General features: G+C 40.4%; 1 long non-coding RNA gene across 1 annotated transcript; it reads right to left on the reverse strand.

Annotated features, from left to right (window-relative positions):
- Window positions 1-1,298: 1,298 nt before the first annotated feature.
- Window positions 1,299-24,846, reverse strand: LOC115947294 (uncharacterized). Its single transcript, XR_004081234.1, has 3 exons — window positions 24,715-24,846; window positions 16,601-16,699; window positions 1,299-1,780 (listed from the first exon to the last, which is right to left on the reverse strand). It is a non-coding gene; the product is annotated as an uncharacterized lncRNA (long non-coding RNA).
- Window positions 24,847-26,054: the final 1,208 nt, after the last annotated feature.

Below are 26,054 nucleotides of genomic sequence, written 5' to 3' on the forward strand. Positions count from 1 at the left end.
ACCAAGGTCTACCAAGCTGCTCCCCCAGAAATGGAAGCATTTAGCACTAAAGTGTCTCTTGGAAATACAAATCTCATGTCCCATTTCATAGAGGTTTTGTGGTTGATACATTAATTTTCCAGTGTTCAGGCTCTATTTGTTACTGTGACTGTGAAGAATCAAATAAAAAGTAAAATGTGATATAAAATCTAAACAAGCAAAATCCTGACTCGTGTCTTCAGTTGCTACTGAATGTTAGAAAAATATTAATAGCACATTGTCAGAGCTTCTTGTAAAACACTCAACACGTTGAAAGTCAGGTGCAGGAATGAAGAAGCCAAGGGAAAACTTACTATTGTCCCATCAAACATTCAGTCTTCCACATCATTGTAAACCAATGGAATTTAAACAGTTACCAAATATAAGATTGTATTATTTATATTGAATCTTTTTAAACTGTCGTTGTGACTGAAACATCCCTTCTCTTGAGCATTTTGATCTTGGGTACAACTGTAGTAAGCAGAACCAGTTCAATTTAATGGTTTTTCCTCACTGGAAGGGATCCAGATCCAACTTGAGCAACCATTTGGAGATTCTTAAGAGTTTCTGTACAGCTGCCTAGGCAGGGCAGGGTCCAAGGGTATGAGAAATAATTGGGTGAGGAAGAGAGACCTCTCTACCAAAAAGAAGTAAACATCAGCAATCCATAAACTTAAAAAACTACACTAAGTAGTAGGAAATCTAAATTCCATTTTAGCTAATCCTTTTAGGAGTAAATTGTTGCAGTGTAGAACTAAATAAGATTAAAAAAAAAACCAAACAAAACAAAAAACAAGAAAAGAGAACTGTGACTTTCCCAAATGTGTTTTCAATGTACTTTGAAGTTGGATACGTGATGCATTGTTATACATTATTACATTTTAAAACTTGTTGTCACAAGACTTCTGCTGATATTAATCACCTAACGAATGCTGCTTTAATACGGAAAGCTTATTCCAAGGCTATTTCCCTATTTTTGGAATCGAAGCTACGCAAGTGTTGTACCAGTGAGAATTTCCTGTTGTACAGAATAAGCAAATCTTGTTCAGTTTACATTTTGGACCTTGTCACTTCCTTAATGGAGTAGTGGTTGCATTTTTAATTATTTGTGTTTCTGTTAGGTTTCTTGAGCTATAAAAAAGCAGAGATTACAAAGTTATCATTTGACAACTTTAAATATATTCTGTTACTAACATATAAAGTCTAATTAGCAATAGTCTATTAATAATATTAGTAAGTTTATTAGTAATAGTTAATATTCTTGTGAGCCATGTGACACATTACCCGAGAAATCCTCTTGCACATTTAGGCTTCATAACAAAGTCTTCCTTATCTGATTTATTTTTCCCATTCCAGCACAAGTGGGATATGGATAATAATAACTACCTCTTTTTAGATTTTTTTTTTCAGTAGACCATATCTAGGTGGTTTACTTTTATTTGGTATATGGTGCTTCTATTTTGCATAAGCCCTTACTGCTCATTTGCAATGCAAACATGATAGGCAGAAATCCAAAGCTGTACTGAAAGCCAGTATGATTTTATCAATTAAAAGTTACACAGTCCAACCCCTGTAAGAGGCTAAGAATAGCACATTGCTGGAGCTCTCTCCCAGTGCAAAGCTCACGTTCTGGCAAACCTCCTGCACCAATGCAGCTTTCCTTAGGTGTGTCTTTCTTCCTCTGTCGGGATTGCTGCTGTGAATAAAGTTCCTCAAGTCTGTCACAGGGGATTTGTCTTCTGCTACTTGGAATGCCAAGACTCTGAAAAAAAAAAGACAAGAACTAGAATAATTAGGAAGGAGGAAAGGGATCAGGATAGGTAGTAATTAGGCTGCTATATTTATTTGAGTAAAATCATGGTTTTACTAACTGGATTAACATCATTTTTTGACCTTAAGTAGGTGCAGGACTGATATTTTTTTTTAGCTTCCTGATACTCCAAACTAGCATTTAAATTCCTAAAATAACACTAAGTTTAAGTCAGGCTTCTGTTTTTATATTCTTCCTGAAATAACTTCCATTAGAAATTAAGGACTTAATCCACAAATTAAATATTTTAAACACAAAGGCTATGATTATGTCTAAGACTTTGACTACTAATTGCACATTTAAATAAAAGTTAAACTCTCAGAGTTTAACTTGCAAAAGCTGCTGTCAGACTGTAATACACTTAAATGCTTCCTTTCATTTTTTCAAGACCCTGTGGGACTCAAACTCACAGCTAGGCACAAAAATCCTGAGACTGCTTTAGTCTTTGCTAAAACTAGAACTAGAGTGCCAACAGTACACTATGCCCTGAAAGCTGTGAAGGGGCTAAATACTGGGATGAGTATAAATTCAAGTACCCTGTTTTCTCAGGTGTGTTGTGAACCTTTTCTCTGATTCATTCAGCTTTTTTAGACGTACCCTCCCTCTTCCCACATCTGCTGTAGTTGATGCAAAAAGCCTCCATTTGCTTTTCTGTGGCCTTGAAATTATGCTTCAGAGCCTAAGCATCTCTCTTTAAACGGCTTCAATACACTTTTCTAGTCCTTTGACTTGCAAAAATGACCAGAAACTTGAGAAAAAAGGGGAAGCTAATATGTTGATACCTCTTGAAATCCAAAACATCACCCAAAACAATCAGTTTGAGAAATGAAAACTGGTGCATTCATCTGAATGAACTGGTAGTTCTATTACTTGCAAGTGAATATGAAATAATGCTTATCTAAAATTCCCAGCTAACACAGTTATGACAGTTCCAAGTTTCCTGCCTCATGCTTGCAGATATACAGTCCTACTCAGACAAATCCAGTGTATTTTAGTGGCTTTAATATTAAAATATATATAGCTCATAAGTAGCAATTGCCAGATAGCAGTCTGCATTCCATCATAGTGCTAGGAAATATGCTTGGATATATTTTATTATTAATGTTTCATTCAGTGAGATGAATTGCATTTTAATTTCATTTGAGCTATGTAAGAATCTTAGAAGCTACAAAAACAACAGCCAGGACCACAATTGCTTGTTAGCTCTTTTCTATGATTTGCAACCCCATGGATGCCCCTAAAGTAAGGGTGACCAGGTGATGGAGTTCATATTTTAATTTACAATCTACAACTCTCAGGCCAGACATGGCCAGTAGGTTGTCATCTTCTTGGCATCAATTCTGCCAGCATGATACAATTTTCCCAAACATTACAATGACTTAAATAAGAATTAAAGTGATTGCCCTCAAAAAGCACAACTCACTTCCATTTGCATGAAAACACCAAAGCTTGAAACACAACAGTCCTAGAAACACCCTTGAGCATATTTCTTCTAAAGGCTGGAAGGAACAGATGGCTTTTGAACCTTGATGCTATAGGCGCTGTCTGCATAATGAAGCACTGTATTGTCATTTGTACTGATTGGGGTCAAATCAGCTCTAGCTTTTAATTCACCCTATGCACTGAGTATTTCTTCTAATTAGAATGTATGTCATTACCTTTTCCTACAGTAATGATAACCTACTAAACTCTAATGGATCAATGCCATTTGCCTTGCTGTGCATGTACTCAGCCATTCCACCACTCAGAATCAAAAGAATTCACCATGGCACACAAGCTAGGAATCACAAGTGCTGCTCCATGTACTGCAGTGTAAATTGAGCAGTTATTCTGGGTTGCACCATGATTTTCTGCAGGGTTTCATTACTGAAGAGTTTGGAAGGTCATTCCCATGAGAAACTTTGGCAGCCTGCAGAGCTAAATACAAAATACATAAAACACAGAGAGTGTTCTTCAACTGTTGTGGAAGGACAGAGATAAAGGGCACCAAACAGATGTGTCCATCCAAACACCAAATTTTAACATCTGGTAGGAGTTCATACGTTATAGACTGAATTCTGCTGACTTTGACACCTGGTTTATACCAGAGGCACTTGAGCATCACCCCAACAGGTAACAGATGGGATCTTGGCATCTACTACAAAGCAATATTTGGAGCCTTTACAGATCTGTTGATGTCCTGAAACACTGGTGCAATAGTTCATTTTATCCTACCAAAGATGCCTTCCAGGCAGGAAAGTCATGGAAGGCCCACGTGCCATGTGTTAAGCTCAAAAACAATTTAGAAACTGCTGCTTATTTAAAGAGGATTTAACTACAGATTCCAGCTCATTCTGCCATAGAGAGGGATGTTTTGCAGGGGAAAAACAGCAGTTACATTACTAACATTGCATCAGGTTTAAAAATAGTTTTACAGGCCTACAGTTTTGGGGAAAATAGATTTGCTATTTCCCTCTACAGCTGTCCACATTCAGTATACTTTATTGCCTTACATTTTTTCTCTTCACGCTTTTCTTCTTGCTTTCATGCCCAACTGACGCTGTAGTAAGGCAATGTGTGGAAAAAATCTCAGTAACTAATAAAATTGATTTACTAGAAACAATTGTATTTGGTACATGAACTGACTACAATGCAAGAGGTTGAATTCACCTGGGAGGTCAAACTCCCTGTGAAGTTCTGCTTGCCCCATTAGTTTGAACTAGATCATTATCAGCAGCCAGCAATGACGGGTTTTAGGGAATATGGGGACCATGGATATATTGGATGGCAAAGGAAGCATTAGCATCCGTCAAACAGATGCTTTCAATGTTTTTTTGCCCAGAAGTAGTATGTTGAACTGTACAGCAGCCATATGTCAGCAGAGAACTGGGAAAAGGATTCACAGACTGGGAAAATTTAGGCTGGCAAATACTAATCTTTATCCATTAGCTCACAACAGATTCCAGGTGTCTGGATAAGTAGCAGCAGAGCTGCACAGAAGTTACTTAGGTGTGCATACCAGCAGTGGCAGAAAATATCTGCTTTGATCAGCCCCACTAGACCTTTGAGGGAATATTCTTTCCTCACCAGGGTGTTCTTTGACAAACAGACTAGTTGTGCCAACAGAAGGTTTGATCCCAAGACGGCTGCTCTGAGTCAGCCTGCAATTATACCAGTGGCTGAGAGGGAGGTCTGATTAAATTGTTAAACCCTTTTGGGTAAAACACATTTGTGCTTACTTTATGCACAGCTTGAAAGTGAAAAGAGATGTGTCTAGCTTTTCACATCCATCCTAGATATCTGTATTGCTTCCCAAAGAAAATGCTTAGGAAAAATGCAAGATGCTTTCTGACAAATTTTGCTAAGTTTTGGCAAGAAGATCAATTTAAGTTCCAGAATCAGGTATTTGCTTCTGGAGCATGAAGAACTAAAGGCTTGTTTCTGGATTTCTCTACTGGCGGCCAGTTATCTGCCAATAAAATACAGATGCAGCAACAACCCCAGAGACTGCATCAGCATAAAACTGTTGCACAACAACTGGAAATCTGTACCATATTCTCACAGAAGGGCTGCACCAGGGATGAATTTCTACAGGGAGAGATGCTAGATCACTATTGACCAGCTACCTGCTCTTAGCCGGCCTGGAGGGTCTCCTGGGTCCCCCAAGCTAAATGGTATCAGGGTATCAGGAACACCAGTGTCCCATTAGTATTAATTATCAAAATGACAAATTGCTTTCTAACAGCAACTATACTATTTTCTTTGTAGTCTGGAATCAACACAAAGAATAGATGTCAACTGCCAGCTTGGACAGAAGATGAGGATTACATGCTGTGCATCTGTGGAGCTGTATCAGTTCAGGAGAAGGATCATACCACATGGGTATCTGCAGCACCAGGAAAGTAGAACAGCCAAAAGGACCAGTTCTAGTCTCATGGCCTGGTATCATAGACTAGCCTGCTTTGGGCCTGAAACATCATGCTCTGTTAGCAAGTTTTTGATAGATCAAAGAAAGGATTAAATGGGTGAAATAGTCCATTAATGCAGGTTTTTCGTTATATTTAGAGATGAGACCTTATGAGAGATTATAAGTGGTCTTCCATAGGCAACACGAGCACAGATCTACAGCTCCTCAGAAAACTGCTCTAGAAAGGATTCTAAAGGTCATTTAGCAGTTTTGGAGGGTTAGCAGGAAAGACAATCTAAAGTACAGGACCTGGGTCTGTGAAATTTGGATCAGGACCACAGCAGCTGTATTATAATACAAGAGATGGTATATGGAACAGCCTTATTCCATCTGAACTGACTGATCCTGGAGGCAGTGCTCATCTACAGGATGAGCCTGATAAATGGAAAAGTGGGATGTGACATCTGATTATGACATTACATCCTATGATACAACTTCAGGCCAGGATGTGGTGATGTCTATTTTCTTCTCACACAACTGAAGAGCAAGCTTAGCCTGGGACTTGGATCTTATGTTACTTTTTCTTTCCTCGGTTTCTCTGAGATTTTAAAAATGAGAATCTGTGCTTGACCTTTAACTACATTAAAAACCAGTTCTAGTACGTGTGTCTCAAGAAAGTGCATTCATGTTCACAGAATAATTATCATATGATTTAAAATAAAGGTTGACCTATACCCAGTTAATCATATAATGGAAAATTCATTGTACTTGTACGTCCGTGTATTTATACTTCTCATACTTCCACACAAAATCAGTGCTTCCTGTATGGCCAAAATCTTTTTCATACTTACTCTTTGATATCATAATTGGGACAAATTCAAGCTAATTACCGTGGTACCTTAAAAAAATAAAGAAAAAAGAAAGAAGAAACAATTTTGCTTTTCTGCTGTATTGGCCCTGGCTGGACACCAGGAGCCCCCCAAAGCTGCTCCATCACTCCCCTCCTCAGATGGACAGGGAAGAGAAAATGCAACAAAAGGGTTGTGGGTTGAGATAAGGACAGGGACATCACTCAGCAGTTACTATCACAGGCAAAACAGACTTGACTTGGGAAAATTAGCTTAAAATATTACTAATCAAATCAGTGCAAGGTAATGAGAAATAAGCCCAAATCTTCAAATACCTTCCCCCCATCTCACCCTTCTTCCCAACTCAACTTTGCTCAAGATTTTCACTACCTTAGCAGCACAGGGAGACATAGAATGAGGGTTGTGGTGAGTTCATCACACGTCGTCTCTGCTGCTCCTTACTCCTTGGGGCAGGACTCCTCACACTCTTCCTCTGCTCTGCAAGGTTGCTCCCATGGGATGCAGTCCTCCATGAACTTCCCTAACCTGAGTCCTTCCCACAGGCTATAGTTCTTCACAAACTGCTCCAGTGTGGGTCCCTTCCATGGGTGCAGTCCTTCAGGAAGAGACTGCTCCAGTGTGGGTCCCTTCCATGGGGTGCAGTCCTTCAGGAAGAGACTGCTCCAGTGTGGGTCCCTTCCATGGGGTGCAGTCCTTCAGGAAGAGACTGCTCCAGTGTGGGTCCCTTCCATGGGGTGCAGTCCTTCAGGAAGAGACTGCTCCAGTGTGGGTCCCTTCCATGGGGTGCAGTCCTTCAGGAACACACTGCTCCAGTGTGGGTCCCTTCCATGGGGTGCAGTCCTTCAGGAACAGAGTGGGTCCCCCACTGGGTCATCAGTCCTGCAGCAAACCCGCTCCAGTGTGGGCTCCTCTCTCCATGGGGGCACAGGTCCTGCCAGGACCCTGCTCCAGTGTGGGGTCACAGCCTCCTTCAGGCATCCCCCTGCTCTGGCTTGGGGTTCTCCCTGGGCTGCCAGTGGGGATCTGCTCCCCCCTTAACCTCCATGGGCTGCAGGGCACAGCATGGATTAAATCCCATTCAGTTAGTCACTCCTGAGAAAAAGCTTCAAGTTGCTTTTGACAAATATTCTTGCACCAAGACCAGAACAGGCTGATTACAATTTGGTCTTGAGGCAGGGATTTGCATGATGCATTGTTTCAAGCTGGCAAAGCAGAATACAGATAGCTGTGGGGTATGCCCTCATACTGTTAGAACAGCAGTAACAGGAGATGCTCTGGTGTTTTGTCTAAAATGTAGCCACTGAGGTACTATTTTCCAAAGGACTCTATAAAACTAAAACATAGTAGAATAGGTCTATGAACACTTGCTTAAATTCATTGCAAAACCAAAGCTTTGGATAACAAATGAGATCAGGAAAAGATTCCCACAAAAGTAAGAAATCCTGTCCCGCTTCCTCTGCTACTGATTTCCAAATAGTTTGAAGTACCATACAAAGAAGCACTGTTAGCATACTATGGAGCTGCAAGTGTTATCAATGGTTTCTAGTATAAGCACAGACAAACATTTTGCAAGCAAACCCAGAAGCACATTTGTACTCCAAAAGCCTTTTCGTCCCATCAGCTTCAGGAGTACTCCCAACATTTCCCACAGAGTAAATTCCAGTAAGACTGCTGGTATTCACACTTTTCAATTAGCATAGCTGCATATTAAAGTGAAACAGAGCACAAACTTTTCTTTCTAGGCAATGATTAGTTACTGAAGGTCTAAACTATTATTTACAGTAGCATTTGCTTATGCATGTGAAAACACAGATGAACTATACAAGGCCAAACTTTCAACTAGTATGAAAACTAGCTCTCTCCCATATAGATAAAATGTCTGATGAGCAGACCTTTTCTTTGCAGACAGCCTGAGTACAGAAGTCTTCTCCCTCAGAGAAGTGAAGGAAAAGTCTTCTTGCCCTCAGAGGCAGAGAAGTGTAGGAGAAACGATGACAAGTAGTGGAAAAATTAGAGTAAATGATATTGTAGCTGACATTGGGCCAGGACCTGATCTGTCTTATCTTAGGGTAAAGACCTGATTCGCTATCCCACACTGATATTGAAAGCATTTAAAACAACAGCACTACTTATTAGAATACTCCTAGTACATGTTAGTCAAGTGGCAGTGGGGTTACATGTTATTAATGTGGGTGATGCAGCAACCATCCTCACATTGGTTTCATTTCTGATGTGATGTACCTTTTACTTTCATGGGACAACAACATTTTACGTATGTGCTAGTGGAAAGACTGATCCCATGTGTGATGTCTGACCATCCAGCTCTGCAATGCTGTCTTTGCAGTGTTCATCATCATGTCTTTTCCTCAGCAGAAAGCTCCTTTGTTCTGTCATAAGAGCAGAAATTATCCATTACATGCTAAAGAAGAGCTCGGTATCAGAGCCACGTGGGTTAACAACTGAACAGGCCAGGGAACTGATTTGTCCTCAGCAATATAGCAAAATGACGCATCACAGGATGATGCTGCAAAATGAGGAGTACTATCCCAAGGGATCCAAGAGGAATTTTCCTTTCTGAGCACCATCGATAGGTATCTAAAATAAATTTTAATGTGCTCCTGAGAACAAAATGGATCTGTGTAAGGACATTGAGCAAATTCTGCATCAATAAAAAACGTTTACCACACAAGTGATATACAAGCTGAACTTCCAAACTCTACAGAGTTTTCCTTATGTTTAGTAAAAGGGACAATAGTTACAGGACCTTGATGGAAAATTAATCAAACCTATTTTATTTCCTCACCCCGACAATTCAGTCTGTGACAGCTTTCCTGGCTGCAGGCTGGAATACATTCAGCTCAGCTCCCATCTGATCCGATTCATAAACCAGCTCTTCTTTCTCACTCCTGACTCTTGCTCGCTCTATAAGTAGCACAAAAATTTGAAATCCTACATAAACTTGTATCAATGAGGTAATTTCTCAGGCTTTTGGTTCTTGCTGTCATTCTAATTACGACAGTAATAAAACAATCAGAACAGCAATAACAGTAATGTCTTCAAAACCTTTATCCTGTGGCATCTATAAACCTCCTTGTTCCCAAATTAGTCTTCCCAAGGTAGGCTGTGGAAAGGCAAGGACACAGCCATGCTCCAGGGACCCAGTCAGCTGTACAGCAAGGGACATTGATTTTCTTTTTTGTCTTAGTCATTTGTTACCATTCTGGCTGCTTCAAGCCAGCACAGAACCAGGCCTCTTGTGCTAGAAGCCTAGCCAGACCCACTTCAGTATATGTTTCTTCATCTTGCTGGCAGGAGGGCCCTTTCTGAGATGTGCCATGTTCAGGAAGAGCACAGAGCGGATAATGAAGTTTCCTCCTGGCCATCTAAAGAAGAGCAAGGAGGGCAGTTGCTGCTCAGAAGCCCCAAGAGCTGGGTATATACTGGATATATGGTAACCCTGTGAAGGTACTCAGCCTCTCAAAGATCACTTTCCAAGGGCACTATGCAGCTCTGGATAGCATTGCTGTTGCTTAAACTGAGGCTACAAAGCAGATTAATGCTGCAGCTAGCCTATTTTGTCATAGCACTATTGATTGGTTTAAGCCTGTATATGCAGTATGGTGAATACATTTCAGGGTCAGTTCTGCCTTGATGTGTGACAGTTAATATGAGTTGCATGTAAATACCCCAAAATGCAAATCCAGCCTAAGTAAAAAGAGAAAAATCCAGGATAAAAGGAAAACCAAATTTCAGCAGCTAGCATGTTGAACAGAGTATGCTGTGCATCTGCTCTTGAGTTACTGCAATAACACTCGTAGCTAAATTGCTATATGAAAATGATGATGCTGTAATTATAGTTTAGGAGCCTTTTCTATTCAGAATAGCAATTTTTGTTCCTTTATAACTGTCTCAAGCTGTATAATAGTCTGAAGTAGATCATGTAAGTTCTATCCCAAAAATACTAAATGAACATCATAACTACTTTTAATTAGGTGAGAAAAAAAAACCACCTAATTTTAGGTACTCATTATTTGAAACTACCCAATACCAGACTTTTGTTGGTATATGCATCTACCTAACACATCTCTGCTTCTTCTCATCCTTAAGCCTATTAATGACAGTATCTAGAAATGCAAGATTAATGCTTTCCATTGCATCCAAGCCCTTTCTCCTTGCACACAGGAAATCTTTAGTGCAGCCTAATCCATCTGGATCACAAACAGTAGGAGATGACGTAGGGCATTTTTATGGACTGCCTTACAAACATGTGAACATTGCAAAGCTGTTGAAGAAATGCTGTTTCTAGTGTTTATTTATTGGGGTACTGATGCTCTGTGTCAGGTTTTGGAGATTTCTGGATGAGTCATCTCTTTCTATTCCAGTTTCAAATGCATCGATGACAGGGATTTTTGCCTGAAGTAACAAATAAGATGCATCAATAACGTGGCACTGTCATGGGCTGTACACGCAGGGGGTTGGCACACTGGTAACATTAGTGTGACAAGGCAGTCTTATGATTAGGGTATCCTGACACAGAGACTGCATCTGCAACAGCAGGGACAGAACCTGGGCTGTACTTCATAGACACTTTACGCAATGGGCAGATGGGAATCACTGCAGGTGTGTGGACAGCTGCACAGCAGGACCTCGGGAAGTCCTGGGGTCAGGCCAAGCCCTGATAACAGCCTGCAGGTCCCTGGTTAGTCTGATACTATCCTGACAGGCCTGTAATTTGTAGGAGCTTTACCTGCTGGTGTACAGGCTTCCCACCCTCTAAGAGTAACAGCACTTCTTTATGCTAGAAGCTGCTGTGGAGCCCCATGAAGAGCCAAACACATCAGCTTCACATAGACCTTGTGCTGGGAAGCGCAAGGTGCCCATGCAACCACTGCACAAGGAGATCAACATCTGGACCTCATTCCCACATTACTTTCAGGAAAGCTACTCACTGAGACATACACACTGATGTTCTCCTTTGTTTCTTGACTTTTTTCAGTCATTTCTTCCAGCTCTGCTATAATTACAAGCACTACCCATGCTTCTTGAACTCAGCAGAAGATTCCTATTGAAGTAGTTCCTTTGAAGGTTTTTTCCATAGTCAATTTAGATTTGAATTAACATTCCATATTTTCTACTGTGTTAATTTCATCATAAGTCATTTTATGCAGTTGAGTAATTAATTTCAATTCTCATTAAGGACTTTCATTAAAGTATTGCTATTGTTGAAACCCTATTTCAGAAAAGAATGGGGTGTCCTTTTTTGAACAAATGTTTAAATTGTTGCTTAATTTTAGATAAAGTTACAGTGTGATTAAAATTACTCATTATATACTGTTCAGTTTAATTCTTGTGATGTTTCCAGGCCCATATCTAAAATTAAAATGAAAGCTAGCTTTTTTCACAAGTTGATACAGAAACTGCATTATTTCTGGCTCCTTGGTAGTCAGTTGTTTTGATTTAAGTTCACATAGTACATAGATATAATAAAACAATTTAAGAAACTCATATGCTCTACTAAAGAATTTCACTTTTTGAAATAAATGTAAAGTACAGGTGACAGCCTATATTTTTTATTTATACATTGCCTCACCAGCATGAGATTTAATTATTCTATTGAGTTTTATATAGAATTGAAATTTCTTTTGTTCCATTTTTCTTACATGCATATGAGGCACTAACCAGTGTTACAGCATTTGATGTACATGTATCAAAGACTGTAGACAACATGCATGAGAGATCCCAGTTCTCTAGGTACCACATGGGGAAAGGAGCAAGGAAAAGAGGTTGCCATGTAAAACCTTTGTGCTTTGAAGCTGTTTCTAAAAACCTGGTAGTAATCCAGATTCTGCACAGACAGTGCAAACTGGAAACAGTTTGGGGCATCTCAGCATCTACTCCACTCCTTTCATCCACTGAGGGGTGAAGAACAGCAGTAGTTCAATGTTCTGACCTCCACTCTTCCTCCTGGATCTTTCACCCTGCCTTGCCAAAGCCAGGCTCAGAGATGCCTGGTGCCTCAGTTGCAGCCCCAGAATGCCTCCCAGATAGGATGATTTCTGTGCTATTTCCAAATCCTTTATCCACTGCTAGATCAATGAGAGGGAGCCATTAAAAAAAACCAAGCAACAACCCTACCCAAATGTATGAAGCAGTTGACACGGGAGTTAACTGTTCCTCAGGGGAAAAAAGGACCTGTTCCTCATGAGCACTGCTGGGTGCTGTGAAGGCTAAGCTCAGCTGCAGCATCATCTCAGTCTGCCTGCTCTTGGTGCTGGCTCTTACTGAGGGCTGTCAGAGCCTAGGGTTCTTCTTATGGGGTTCTGTGATGTTGGGGAAGAAACATAGCATGGTACGGGGTGCTGTATAAAATTATATGATGTCTGAACACTGACGCCCTACTTTGAAGGCTGAGAACAGGGCTTGACCTTACCCTGCACACATGCTGGTTGCTTTGTTCAGGCTCTGGAGAACTGGGATAAGTCTACATGCATATTATTTTACTTCCTGTATTGCCTTTCAGAAGCAGGCAGGTTTTTTTCATAGAGAAAGAGCGGAACAGGTATTTATTCTGTGAGAACAAACATGATTTTTCTGTTTATGTTTTGAGAAGGAACAAAAGGACAGCAGTAAATAGCAAAGCTTCAGAATCAATAAGCTACTTAAAGCAGCTGTGCTGATGCCTCCAGCCAGCAATGCGCTCATTTCAATAGCTGCATAGCATAAAAAGGAGCTGCTCACTCTTGTCTCTTAGCTAAACACACGCCTATGTGCTTTAACCCCTGTAAAAACCCTGTACTATTCTTTCAAGGGAAAGTAATTGTTTCCTAATTGAGATGCCCCTAACCACATAAACATCAAGTTAAATCACCAGGAGACCTGCTATAGCTTCTTCCTGTGTACATCCTGATAGTCCCTGAGGTCTCCGGAGACCTGACATAAGGAAATCTGACCTGGTTACTACCCCAGTACAGACACTGTCGGAGTATTTAATTTAATAAAATTACAGGTATTAAACTGTAAATTTAGCACATTTCCTAAGCATCAATTGCTGTTATGTGGCACCTTTCAACAAGACAGTTACAGCCAAGGTTTTCCCATAGTTACACTTTCTTGTTGCATATCCAAGAACATATTGAAGTCTCTTGCACACACACTGTAGCAAACTTCTAGTCTATTAGCCACTTGCATGTCACAGTGGTCTGATGTTTGTGAAACATCTGACTTTAGCAAAATGTGCAATTCCAATGTTCCTTGGTGCAACAATGCCAACATAACAGCTTCACAGCAGTGGGGCTCACTATAAGGGAAGCATTGCCAGCTCCCTCTCAAACCCAAGTCTATACTAGAGTAACACAGAGGGCACAACCCTCCCTAGCACAGAGCCTTGTTATATCAAGCCCCACACAAAACACGTTTTATGCTGCTAGCCAACAGCAAAGGCAGTACATTAAAAGACTGCATCACAAAAATCACAGCGTAAGTCAGCAGCCCACTGTCTCACTTGCCTTCTTTCAATTTATGTTAAATAACGTATTTTAGACATAATAAAACCATTTTGTAATTGTAATTCACACTGGTATCTCCCATGTATCTTAGGGATTGCTTTCCAGTTTTTGTTAAAAAAGAATCAAATAGTTTATTGGAACCCTAAATTTGTATTGTTTTTGAGAGTTTCCTGTTGAGCTTTACAGAAAAGAATACATGTAAAATGTAGAAGTGGCTATTGTGGAGTTATTGCCATTTCTTCCTTATGAAGGGAACTGTTTAACAGCATGCACTGTAATAGACAGTTTTTGCATATATAAACAGTATTAAGTAGTACTTCAAGAGGACAGAGTCTGCAGTGCACCTGGCACTACATCTTCAATATAGGAATAAGTTATTCTAATTATACAGAAGATAGACTCCAAGATGAAGAATTTTACTTTAGAAAAATGAAAATGTGGTTTGGGGGGGGGTTTCTTTCCACTGTCTGCTGAATTAATGATATTTCAGAGTATTTAATAATGCCTTGCAATCAAAAGTTGAGGCATGACCTGTGAAAGCTTCTTTCAACAGAAAAATCCCAAGAGGCTATTCATACGATCTTCTCAGAGCTGAAAAATTATGGTTTATCTATTGCTCTAAAAAATTACTGTGTTTTTCAAACTGAAAAATCATAGCAAAAATATGAAAGTACAACTATTTCCAGATGCAGCCTTTTAATTACATAAACAGCTACTTAGTGCATTATGCTAATTATGTGACCCAAATACATGCAAATAATATGAAAAGGGGAAGAGGGGCCAGGGCATTCTTAGCTGACTTTACAGTATCGGGCAGTTACTCAGAGTAAAAGATGCCTCTAGCCTAATCCCCGCCTGGATGTTCAAGACAGTCAGGCATTGTTAGGAACATTACTGATTGTCTGGAAATGTAACTGATTTGTAAAACCACACGAAGTTTAAGGTCAGAGCTGTAAGACCTTCCCATCCAGACCGGATGAGAGAGGTAGCTGTTAAAGATTTACCAGTAAGGAGAGCTGGTGAAACAGAAGTATCAGAGGATTTGTAACAGGATAGCAAGCTTTTTACCCTTATGGCAATGGTTCAAATCCAGTCCAGATGGGAAATTAAAGTAACTAGAGTCCTTAACAGCTGGCTGAATGGGTTTGTATTCTCAAACAAGTATTAATGGGCAAAGTCTTTCTTTCAGTCTTCCCATTACTGCAGGCATGAGCACCTGCTTAGAGCACTGCAGTTATGATCTCTAATTACCAGTGCAAAGCACTTCAAGATACTAAAAAATGTTTTGCAGTGCATGGAAGAGATGTTGTAAGGATCTCACCACACTAAAGAGCTCCATTTCCTTTTTCTCACATTATCTCAGGAATTGAAATCACAACTGAGGCAAAACTCACCAATTGCTGTCTCTGCCATCATTTTAATTTCATTATAATGGGACCAGGACAGGACTGTTTCATGTTTCAGTTCCACCTCCTCAGACAGCAGACTAGCTGTAAAGTCTAGTCCAAACTGAAAAAAAGCAAGGTTGGAGTAGCAGTATCAATTACAGAGCTGTCTGTGATTATGTGGCACTAGATTATATACCATTACTCCCTTTCTCATCCTGTGCTCGTGGCACATGAAAGCTTCTAGTGTTGTGAGCTGAACTTTGCTGACATACCAGGCATATGTCATGGCCCTCAGAGTGCTTTACAATGAATCTTTATTTTGCATGTAGCTATATTATACTGCACAAGAGAATAAATAGCACAGCTGTTAAGATTTATGGCAGACTATGCATGGCTTTATGTTGCTGTTTCCTGAATGTACAGTTACACACACAATTTCTGTCGCAGGATAGAAAGGGGTCATTTTCACTGGTCTTATTAATCCTGAATAAATCATGATAATAGTCACACACTGCAAGCTCAGTTTATAGTTTAATTAGCCTGCATCTGCTCCCAAGAATCAAAAGCAGAAAAATATTGTGGAAGTATTAAGTGATAGCTTTGGTTACACTTTCAGGGCATTACACAGAATTGCAGTCATACAGCTGTTATTTTAAAGAGAATCACGTAGCTTAAATGCTATGTAAGGCTTTGAGAAATCCAGGAATTAGAAGAATCCATCTGACCTGCTCATGCTGAGCATTCAAGGGCACTAGTGAACACTTAGCACAAATAACTGATGGAAAACAGGTTTAAAACCAGGTTTAAAAAAATATTGAAGCTCCTAATATGCACTTAAAGATTTGAGTTGTATAGAGATCTCCAGAGAAGCCTCTGAAAGAGGCAAAACTAAACTCGGAAATTCAATACTTATTCTAGAAAACAGTACAAGTCCTTAAGGAGGCATGTCACAGCTTAATACAAGTAATTAAGTAACATAGATAAACACTCAGTGACTCAAGGCCTCACTCTGCAGGTGGGTTTATACACATGCTAATCATCTCTGTTATCAGAGCCAGAATGTGGCATAATGGTGCTGTTCTCTAAAGCAAGCACTGTTTTTACTGTTCACTTTGTTAACCCACCTTTCAAACAGAGGGCTGTTCTATTCCAGATGATGATGCAAGGTGGAGCAGATTATCTTCCCAATTCGTATCTGATGTACTATCTCCACGGAGGTTGTGCTGCAAACAAGCAAGGGTAGTTATGGCTATAGAGGTTTATGGGTAAGCTCCTTTGTTCTCATTTAGATGCTCATTTTATAAATAGTAGCCAGGTTCATTTATCCATTACTCTTGTGTTTTCTAGCTATCAGTTAGGAGGAAGTATAATACAGCTAAAACATTAAGCTGTTCTGTCTGCCAGAGGGTTATATCTAGAACAAAACAAGACATAAGTGATAGAAGTAAACATAGAAGTACAAAACAGCATTGCTCATTGTGACAGGCAGTGATCTCAGACCACCAGCAGTATTGTCTAACTCTTAAGCCTCTTGATTTGTTGTTGAGACAGAGGACAGTTTGAAAGAGATTCAGATAGAGATTAACATGGACGCTTTTAGTGGGGATTTTACCAATATTTGTTATGGAAAGCCTAGAGGAATCTAAGAAAACCGTTGCAGTGAAATAAAACATTGTGAGACTTCTGCAGCCAAGGGGATGGTGAGAATTGATGTTGTGGCCTAGTCAGAAGCAAGGTTTGACATCTCACTGCAAAGGGGTCAGAGGCACTTGACTGTGTTGAAGGAGAGATCAATAACATCTCATGCTAGAACAGATAGTGGTGAAAGATGGGAAACTGAAAACAAACTTAAACCAAAACAAAGCCCTTGCCTCGAATGTCATCAGAATGTAGGAAGGTTTGCTAAGGATAGAGAGGAACATGCTATAGTAAAGAAGATGTGAAAGGGTTACAATCTGAGGAGGGGGTTTAGTGTGGATGGAAAGAAAGGACTGTATCCCTTGACTGTATCCCTTAAAGCTTTCATTGAAGGTCAGCTTGTGAAATATAGAACCCTTTTGGATGTAAGGGCATTTACAGAGGTCTAGATGATATCCACACTGTGGGTATTGCCCTGAGTCACAGCAGGACAGTGGTGATGCCTGCAGTAGTCAGAAAGAAAAAGCTCAAACACTGTGCTAAGGTGGATATTGACATGGTGCCAGCAAGACTTTCATTTGGAGGGAGGGATAACAGAATGAGGATGCTAAACTGTGTGCATAAAGACACTTGTTTAAGGCTTTGTACGCAAGGTTTCCCACAGCTAAGCTGTAGAGGAGGGAGAAAATGGCATCGAAATTCCTATGATCTTGGCAGAAGCTTCTCAGACCATTAGAGAAATATCTTCCAGCAAACACTGCTGAAGGGCAGACAAAGAGCTAGACAATGACAGCATCACAGAAAGAAACAGATGGGGCTTGGGGAGGAAAAACATAGGGAGGGTTGTGGAAGGCCACTATCTGGTCCAGAAGGATGAAGAGGGTGTGCTTGATGTGAGTCTGAGGAGCTTTAGCAGCATGAGGAGAATTACTAGAGAGAAAAGAAATAAAACTAGAGAAAAAGAGCCCTAGAGATAAAGGTCAAGCTGGGAGGAAAGGGGCTCCTGACAGCAAGGACAGACAGCAGTCACATCACAGCAGTAAAGGCGAAAGCAGTCAGAAATGGAACAAGCAGATGGAGATTATAGGTAGGTTTCTAAAGCCCATTCTTTCACATTTTATGTTACCAGCTAGCAGATGCATGTTTCACCTTGTCAAGGTTGAGTTACAGCTTCTATTATAACACCTTTTTCACTCCTTCATCACTTTCTGAAGATTACCTAAGATTTGTAGGTTTGCACATTTGGTAGCAGCATAGAGGGTGAAAGGTGCAGAGATCTGAGGCTCAGGATAGGTATGCAAAGCTCGTGGTCCCCCCCATACTACATTACTGCAGATGCATACACGTTTCACTGCTCTATACTCAACGGGTAACGTATTGTTTGACAAATAACATGCAATAGAGGTGCTATCACATAAAATTAAAATAATTATTAAAATACTTTAAAATTTAATTATAAATTAAAAATCAGTTATAAAAATAATTTTGAAATTATCTAAAAATTAATATAATTATAATAATTTGCACAGTTCATCTGGGCTTTGACCCTGAGTTCTGCATTTCAATCACATTGGATCTCAATGTTAAATTGCTTTTCCTGATAAATGCTTGATTATTAATTTTACTAATCATATTAGAATTATATATACAAAACATGAAAAAGAATGAGTACATTTATATATGAAATATACCTACAAAATATCATTCTAACACTAGATGGAAGAAAGTATGACCCAGATGTAATGTAAAATTGCTTTAGATTTTATGCTGAAAAATGTCACCTTTATTTCTTCCTAACCTGTTTTTTTCTAACAATATTCTGAAAACCCTATTGTTTTCCTGGTAACAGCTGTTTCACTTTTCCATGTGTAGTTGCTCCCAAATAAGAACATGGGTTTAGACTGGAGAAGTTAACAAAACATCAATAAAGTATTTTCTTGAACATATGAGTGCAGGTGACAGCTTTGCACTGAAATATTCAAGTATTGACCTTGTTTTGCAGAAGGGTAAAAAAAATAAGATTCATGGGGAGGCCTCAGAATGAGCCAGCATGGGCAGATTTGTTGCCTGCAGCCCTGTGCTCAACCCCCATTGTCACGACTCTCCAGACACCATCCAAGCTGCTTGCTGCAACAGCCCTGCACAGCAATGTGCTCGGCAGGAACACAGTACTGGTGGCACAGAAGCCCTTCTCAGGGGCAGCCCATGGACTCTGATAACAACTCATACACCACTCAAGTTCACCAGTAGTAACACTGTGCATGACTGCTGTAACAAACTTCATAAATAGCATATTAACTGGCTAATACTTCTATCCTCAGATCTAGGACAGCAGAATAGGGGGAGATTCTCCTGCTACAGGAAGCTGACAAGGACTGCAGCCTGCTCCATCTAGTGACCCAAATGTGTGGTATGCTGTATGTAATAGGAGCAGCGAAAGCAGCTCCAAGAGTTCAGCAGCATTAGTCTACACATCCTCCCAGACAGGGACCTCTGGAGTGTCTACATGTTGAAATAGTGACTAACACAGTGAGGCCACGCCTAGGGCTTATAGCAATAAGCAGCTATAAGTCAGGAAATGCAGTCATCTTTATCCAAACCTGTGCAAAATATCTGCCTGAAGAGGTGGAGTAAGAGAGACTAACATCCCTCCCAGTGCAGGACAGACAAATCTGGCAATGAGAGAAGGATGTGACATAAGAGAAAGTGGCAAGAGGATTAGAATAGTGAGTGAAAATTCCACATTAATCTTAGAGGATAAACATTTTTTATTGATGCTTTCATGCATTAGCTTTAGATATACGTTCTTCAAAGTAATTTTTTTTCCAACTATGAAATCACTTTATGACTGCTTTTATGGCTTTGTTTTTACTAAAAGCCTAATTATTGGCTTTTATTCATTTCTACAGAAGATGCCATCAAGGATGTGAAACAACGTACATTGTTAATGAACACTAAATGAAACCAGCAGTCATTTACATCACTGTCAAGCTTTAAATTCAAATGTTTTAATCATAAAACAAAACAAATTTGCACTGAAAGGTAGTTGTTTGTTTTTTGTTTCCTGTCATAGGCCTCCTTGTCATCAGAAGTGCAGCTCCCTGACTGAGCTCAGCCTGACAACCAAACTTGTTTCGGTATTAACCTTTCATTTACTACCCTCTGCTGGCCAAAACAAGCACAGACAGGGAAGCCAAAACCCCAGCCTCCAGTAATGGAAAAGATGCTGAAACCCATCAGTGACCTTCAGCAGATATGACCTAATCTGTCACAGGGGAGAAAGCTAACAAGCACACTCAACCCAAAGTAGAAAAAATCAATACAACGCAATGCAATGCATCTCTCAAAGCCGAAGCAGATTTTCACAATGCAGGAAGTGACACAGGCGCTCTCAGATGTATCATCAGCTCTATTCATTTTCCTAGCTTTAGCTTTTGTTCAAGATAAAAATTGCTGCTTAGTCACCTGGGAGGAATGGTGAAAGCCCGAGGTATTTGTCTGCTCTTTCCTCCTCCTACTCAAGGAGGATTGTATGCGAATCGCATTGTAACTTGCTCTTCCCTTCTTCTCCCTTCCTACAGTGAAACCTTTCAGTGAGAAACTTTTTAGTAGCTGTTACGTATGATTTCCTGCCATGAACTGTACTGTGTACAGCTGAAGACAGCCACTGAGCAGGCAAGCAGGGAGCACCTCTCCACTCCTGCAGGCTCTCTTTCTAACTCATGAAGTGCTCTACTTTGGGCACGCTTTCAGGCACAGGCCACCTTTGAGCAGTGCCCTGCTTTGCACAGTGATTTGCAGCCCAGGCCTCTTGGAGGCACGTTGCTTTGCCTTCGCCGGAAAAGGGGCTGTACCTTGGCTATATGCACATTCTGAACACACCTGGCTGACATAGAGGGTGACTCATCAGAGTATGCCTGCTCCAGGTTTTCCATCAAATGACAGGAAGACACCTCCATGCATAGCAGACTAAGAGCAGACTGAATAGTTAGCCCTTATCCAGCAGGCTCTCACACATCCCAAAACTATGGTCAAGGTAAGCTCTGTGCAGTTACCCTCAGCCTGTGCTCTTCTCAAATTTCATTGCTGCTTTTCAAGCCCAGAAAAAAAGACTGCCTGCATCCTGTATTAATCCAGCTATCCTAGCCTTTACCTCTCCCTGAAAGCTGCTTGGATGACTGGCTTGACTCCAGAGAAAGTCACCAGCCAAGCCGAACAACACATTTATTACCCTCAGCTCCTGATCCAGGGCTCCAGTGCAACGTAACTACTGGCCCTGGCAGCCAGTACTGCAAAAGTGTCTCCTTTCCTCTTGAAGTTGCCATCCCTGGCACGAGTGAGTGAAGGCCAATGCAGACCTCTCCCCTTGCATTTTCTTTCCCATTTCATGAAAAGGCTTTGCAGGCTCACAAAAAAAGCAGCAAAGCTGTCAGGCATTCATGTCAAATAATGAATGCCAAGCAGAAGTCTGAAGTGTATGTGTGCATTCACAGGCCTGCCTCAGGTCAGGATGCAGCATGCAACCCAAACACCCCAGGGAAACCTGTCGCTATGGAACAATACCAGAAAGCTCTGCCTACTCAGTGGCATGACATGCAATTAATTTTTGTCTACAGCTTATAAAACAAAGCCAAAACACTCACCGAGAGTTAACCATCAGCACAGTGATAGGGAAAGGAGTGTCATAGGGAGATTTAACACAAAAAAGACGAACCTTGCTTATTACTTCCTCATAACAACACCGGGGAAGTATATTACTGGCAAGTATGTTACAGCATGGTCATCATGTCAGACAGTGGTTTTTAACTATGTCCTCCTCTTTAGGGTAAAAGCCCACAGATCTGGTTTTGGTTTCACATATAATCTTGCTAACCATGCTTTAAACAGTCATCAGACTGGCATTTTGTAACAAGGCCATGACTTTGGTAAATCCTGAACTCCAAAGCAAAGTAATGGTGATCAGTGGAGCAGGTAAGCACTGTTCCACTGTGATCTGGGCCAAAATCTGGCCAGGGTTCAAACAGGGAAGCTGTGCCCATCATTTTCCACAGAACTACTTTGTCTCTAACACCAATACACCCACTTAAACTTCCCAGGACGATTACCAGCCCCAAATCACATCTGAGCTGTACTTTGGGGTACTCAGACAAGAAATCAGATTATAATAAAGTAAAAACAGAAGAGGGGCAGACAAATATTCTTCCTAACTATAGTTCATCTTCTTGAAAATTCCATTTCAATAATGAGTTCATTATGAGAGCTTCTGAAGTTCATTTCCTGCATAAGTCCCTGGTTTCTAATGCACCTCCCTGCTTGTTAAGGACCAAATATGGCATCAGGTAAGAGCACTCACACACTCTGGCATGCAGTCAGTCCTTTTTTCTGTCCCATAGATGCTAGCTGCTTGTCTTTTTCTTTCTCACACACTGTTTGCTGAGCAATACATGACTGAGCAATATCCAGGCTTTTTCCTGAGTAATTACTTAATCAGTTAACAACTCTTCAGTACCGTTGTATGGTTTAAATTAATTAATTCTTCTCGCTGGCATTATATAGCATTTATTGATTCTGTATTTCATTTGCCATTGGAAAGCACTGAAATCTGAAAGCTCCTTGGAGCTCCTATCATCTCCATCTCACTTAACCTCAAAAACACTGTTCCTTGCATCCTGTGTAATTGAACCTGGGCTTAAACAAAACCTTGATGTATGCCACAATTAACACACCTTTGTGCTGAAATGTAACTAAAAAGCTTTTAATCAGTTTTTAACCTGTATGTAAGCCAGGACGTTGCTTTAATCCATAATAGCTTAGTACTTTAATAAGCTCTTAAGAGCTGTGCTGGCAACAGATATTTTTTGAGATCACAAGGAGAGTATGCCTTTGTCCACTGTATTGCTGGTGTACTTGAAGTTCAGCAAATTAGAGGAACATGATTCCCCTTGAAGAAGCCATTATCCAACCAAGTTTATAGAAGGACTTTAAAAGTAACTGTTTAAGTACTATCGCAGCCAAAATAAGTGATGGTTGAAGTAAGACTTAAATCTCTGAACCTTTCTGTCACTCTTACTTTCTCACACTTTAAAAAATATACACAATAGGCCTAAATTACCAGTATTACAAAAATGTTTTGATTCTCTAAGCTTATTTCTTCCTTCCCTTTTGGGAATATTGCAGTGGAGAACCCACATCTCAGAACAACAGAAACTATAGATGTGGCCAGCAAAAGCTGGAAAAGCTTCATTATCTACACCTTCCCCTCGCATAGTATGCTGAAGCATTTTTCCACTAAAGCTTAAAGTGAAAATCCCTGCCTGTTAAACAACAAACACATCATTTCTATAAACTGGTCAGGCAGAAAGTTCTGCTTCCTTTTCCAGATGTGCTTCTCTGTTTTCACTCCTCTGAAATGCAATGCATTTTATTTCCAGGTGCATTATCTGAGACCCAAGGGATGTGAAGTTACCTCCTGAAGGTTGCATCTCTGAAGACCTCCCCCATCCTTTTCTAAGTATGGTGCTCAGCAGGCAGTAGTACCTCCTGGAACCTCAAGTTTAAGTAAAAGTACAAGAGGGATCTTTCAGCTACACATTTCTGACTCTACACATTTCTAATCTCTGACTAGAAAGTCTGAGGAACTCAGAAATTTCATTCCAAAGTGTTCCCTCTTCACTCTGCTGCAACCAAAATGATGAAGTCTAAGAAAAGAAAATCAGGACAGCAGGGCTTAGAGGGAGATTCGTTTTTGATAGAGAAACAGGATGTTACTACTGGGACATCTAAGAAAGCTTTTTGCTGTTTTCCTCTGGCTATTGACCGTAACCCCTGCCTGTTATCCATGCCTGCAATGTCTCAGCTTTCATCATCCAACTAGAAGTAAGTGGAGCCCCATATAAGTGAAACTCAAGATTCCAGTGAAGCAGAACGTGCCAATACTCAATTCTGTGCACTTCTGGGCAATCTTCAGCTATCCTGTCACCTGATATAGCTGCACTGCCACCCTGGGAGGGCATGGAGGGAAACACTTTGAAATGCTTTGCTGTCAATGTTACAGGAAGGGATAACACAGCACTGACCCCAGAGAGTTTTACACAGCCACCCAGCTGGGTGCACAATGCTGGTGAACTAAATCCTGGTTACCCATCCTGCCAACACAGTATAGCAACTTCAAGTTTATGGATTGGACTCCCATCTCACTGAGCCAGTTTTTGTAGGAGCTTTGGGACAATATAAGGGAGAGTACAAGATATGAAAAACAAGCTGGTGAGTTGCTTGTTAGGGTGGTGATATGCAGGTGTTCCTCAGAAGAGCCTGCTAAATATACATAGTGCAGATAACAATACTGAGAAACTTTTGACACAGTCTAATTTAGGCTCACAGCTCATATTACTATTTCTTTATTTCACTTTAGTGTTCAAATAGTGTTCAAAGCAGACTTTAGCCATGCTCATTTAAAGCCATTCACAAGTTATCAGCTATCAGACACTAAATAAGATGGCATTTCCAGTTTACAGCTCTAGAAGTTTGCCAGTCTCTGTAGGTATTTGTATGCTACTCATCCCTCTGAAACTCTCAGATGCTGTAAACATCAGTGACTTACCTCTCCCACTCCTGGGACTCTTCATACTGCTTCTGTTGAACAGATGCACTGAGGTCAGATTTGCCAAAGGTCATTCAGAGGGATAGTGGAGAAGCAAAATATTTTTCAAGTCTTAGTTCAGCCTCAACTTGGAAGCTTTTTAACCTACACCAGAAAAGATAAACTGAAATATTAAACCTTGAGAACTGTTCCAATCAACCAATAAGACAAAGTCTCATGTTTCACACAGATCATCTCCCTTTTAGCCCTGCTGAGCCAGATTCCTGAACTTTAAGACCAACTTTTCTCTAACACCACAGGAGCCAGTATTATATTCTTGGCCAAATATCCATACTGGTAATCTATTTCAGTCACACAAATTCCAGCCTAGAAGCGAGGTCCCTTAAACTCTTGTTTCTTCAGCACATTTATGGAGATGAAAAGCAGGATCAGTACTTTCTAGCAATGTGTATATGAACCTAAGCAGGGGAGAAGCAGAAAAGAAGAGCAGAAGAAGGAACAGGAAAGGAATCAAGGAAACATATGAAAGAAACACCCATTGAAAAGTATGAATGGTGTAAGAATACTGTGTTTTCCCCCTCTCCTGTCTATTTCCTCTCAGTTCCCTTCCACACACCATTTCTGTTACTTTGATTCATTCCTGCCACTGGCAAGTCTAAGCATTCCTAAAATGAAAGTCAGACCCACAGAATTACTTGATTGACTTACAGATCACACAGATCTTGAAAAGAGCCCTCCTGTGGTGTGCCTGCAAAGTTCATTTCTTCACACAGAGCACAGGCCTACAAGGAGCTTAGAGTAACAGCTGATACACTAAATGTCATTAAAGAAGAGAAAGAACTCCTTATAGCTCCTGCTGGACCAGACGAAGGCCATCTATTGAAACTGTAATGTTCTAGAGAGTTTTGCATTTAAACTCACACCTTAAAAGAACAGGCTTGCTTACCTGTACTAAACCGTTTCTTCTGGTTTCTGATTTCAAAGTTATTAGAATTTGCTCTGTTTATTTCTCTGCAGCCATATGGACTTTTTTATACAGAAGCTGGAAATAAAACCCATGAGAACTAAAAAGAAAGCCAGAGTTAGTAATACCCTGGCTGTCTTTCAAAAGTAAGCTTACTTTAATTGATATTTAGCTCAGAGGTGTGTTGCAAGCACTTGGGGCATTGCAGTGTTCCCACAATTCTTCAAAGAGAGCAAGTCTGTTATTTGCACTCCACTTTCAATCCTCTGAGTCCTGTGACACAGATGGAAACAAGAAGGTTACCCTGGATGAGTGGATCAGCTGTTTGGTAGATGGCTCAGAAGCAAATCCCTAAAATGTTCTGTTAGCATGGGAA

Source organism: Melopsittacus undulatus, chromosome 4 (assembly GCF_012275295.1).
Source record: "Melopsittacus undulatus isolate bMelUnd1 chromosome 4, bMelUnd1.mat.Z, whole genome shotgun sequence".
In the NCBI taxonomy this organism is placed as follows: domain Eukaryota; kingdom Metazoa; phylum Chordata; class Aves; order Psittaciformes; family Psittaculidae; genus Melopsittacus; species Melopsittacus undulatus.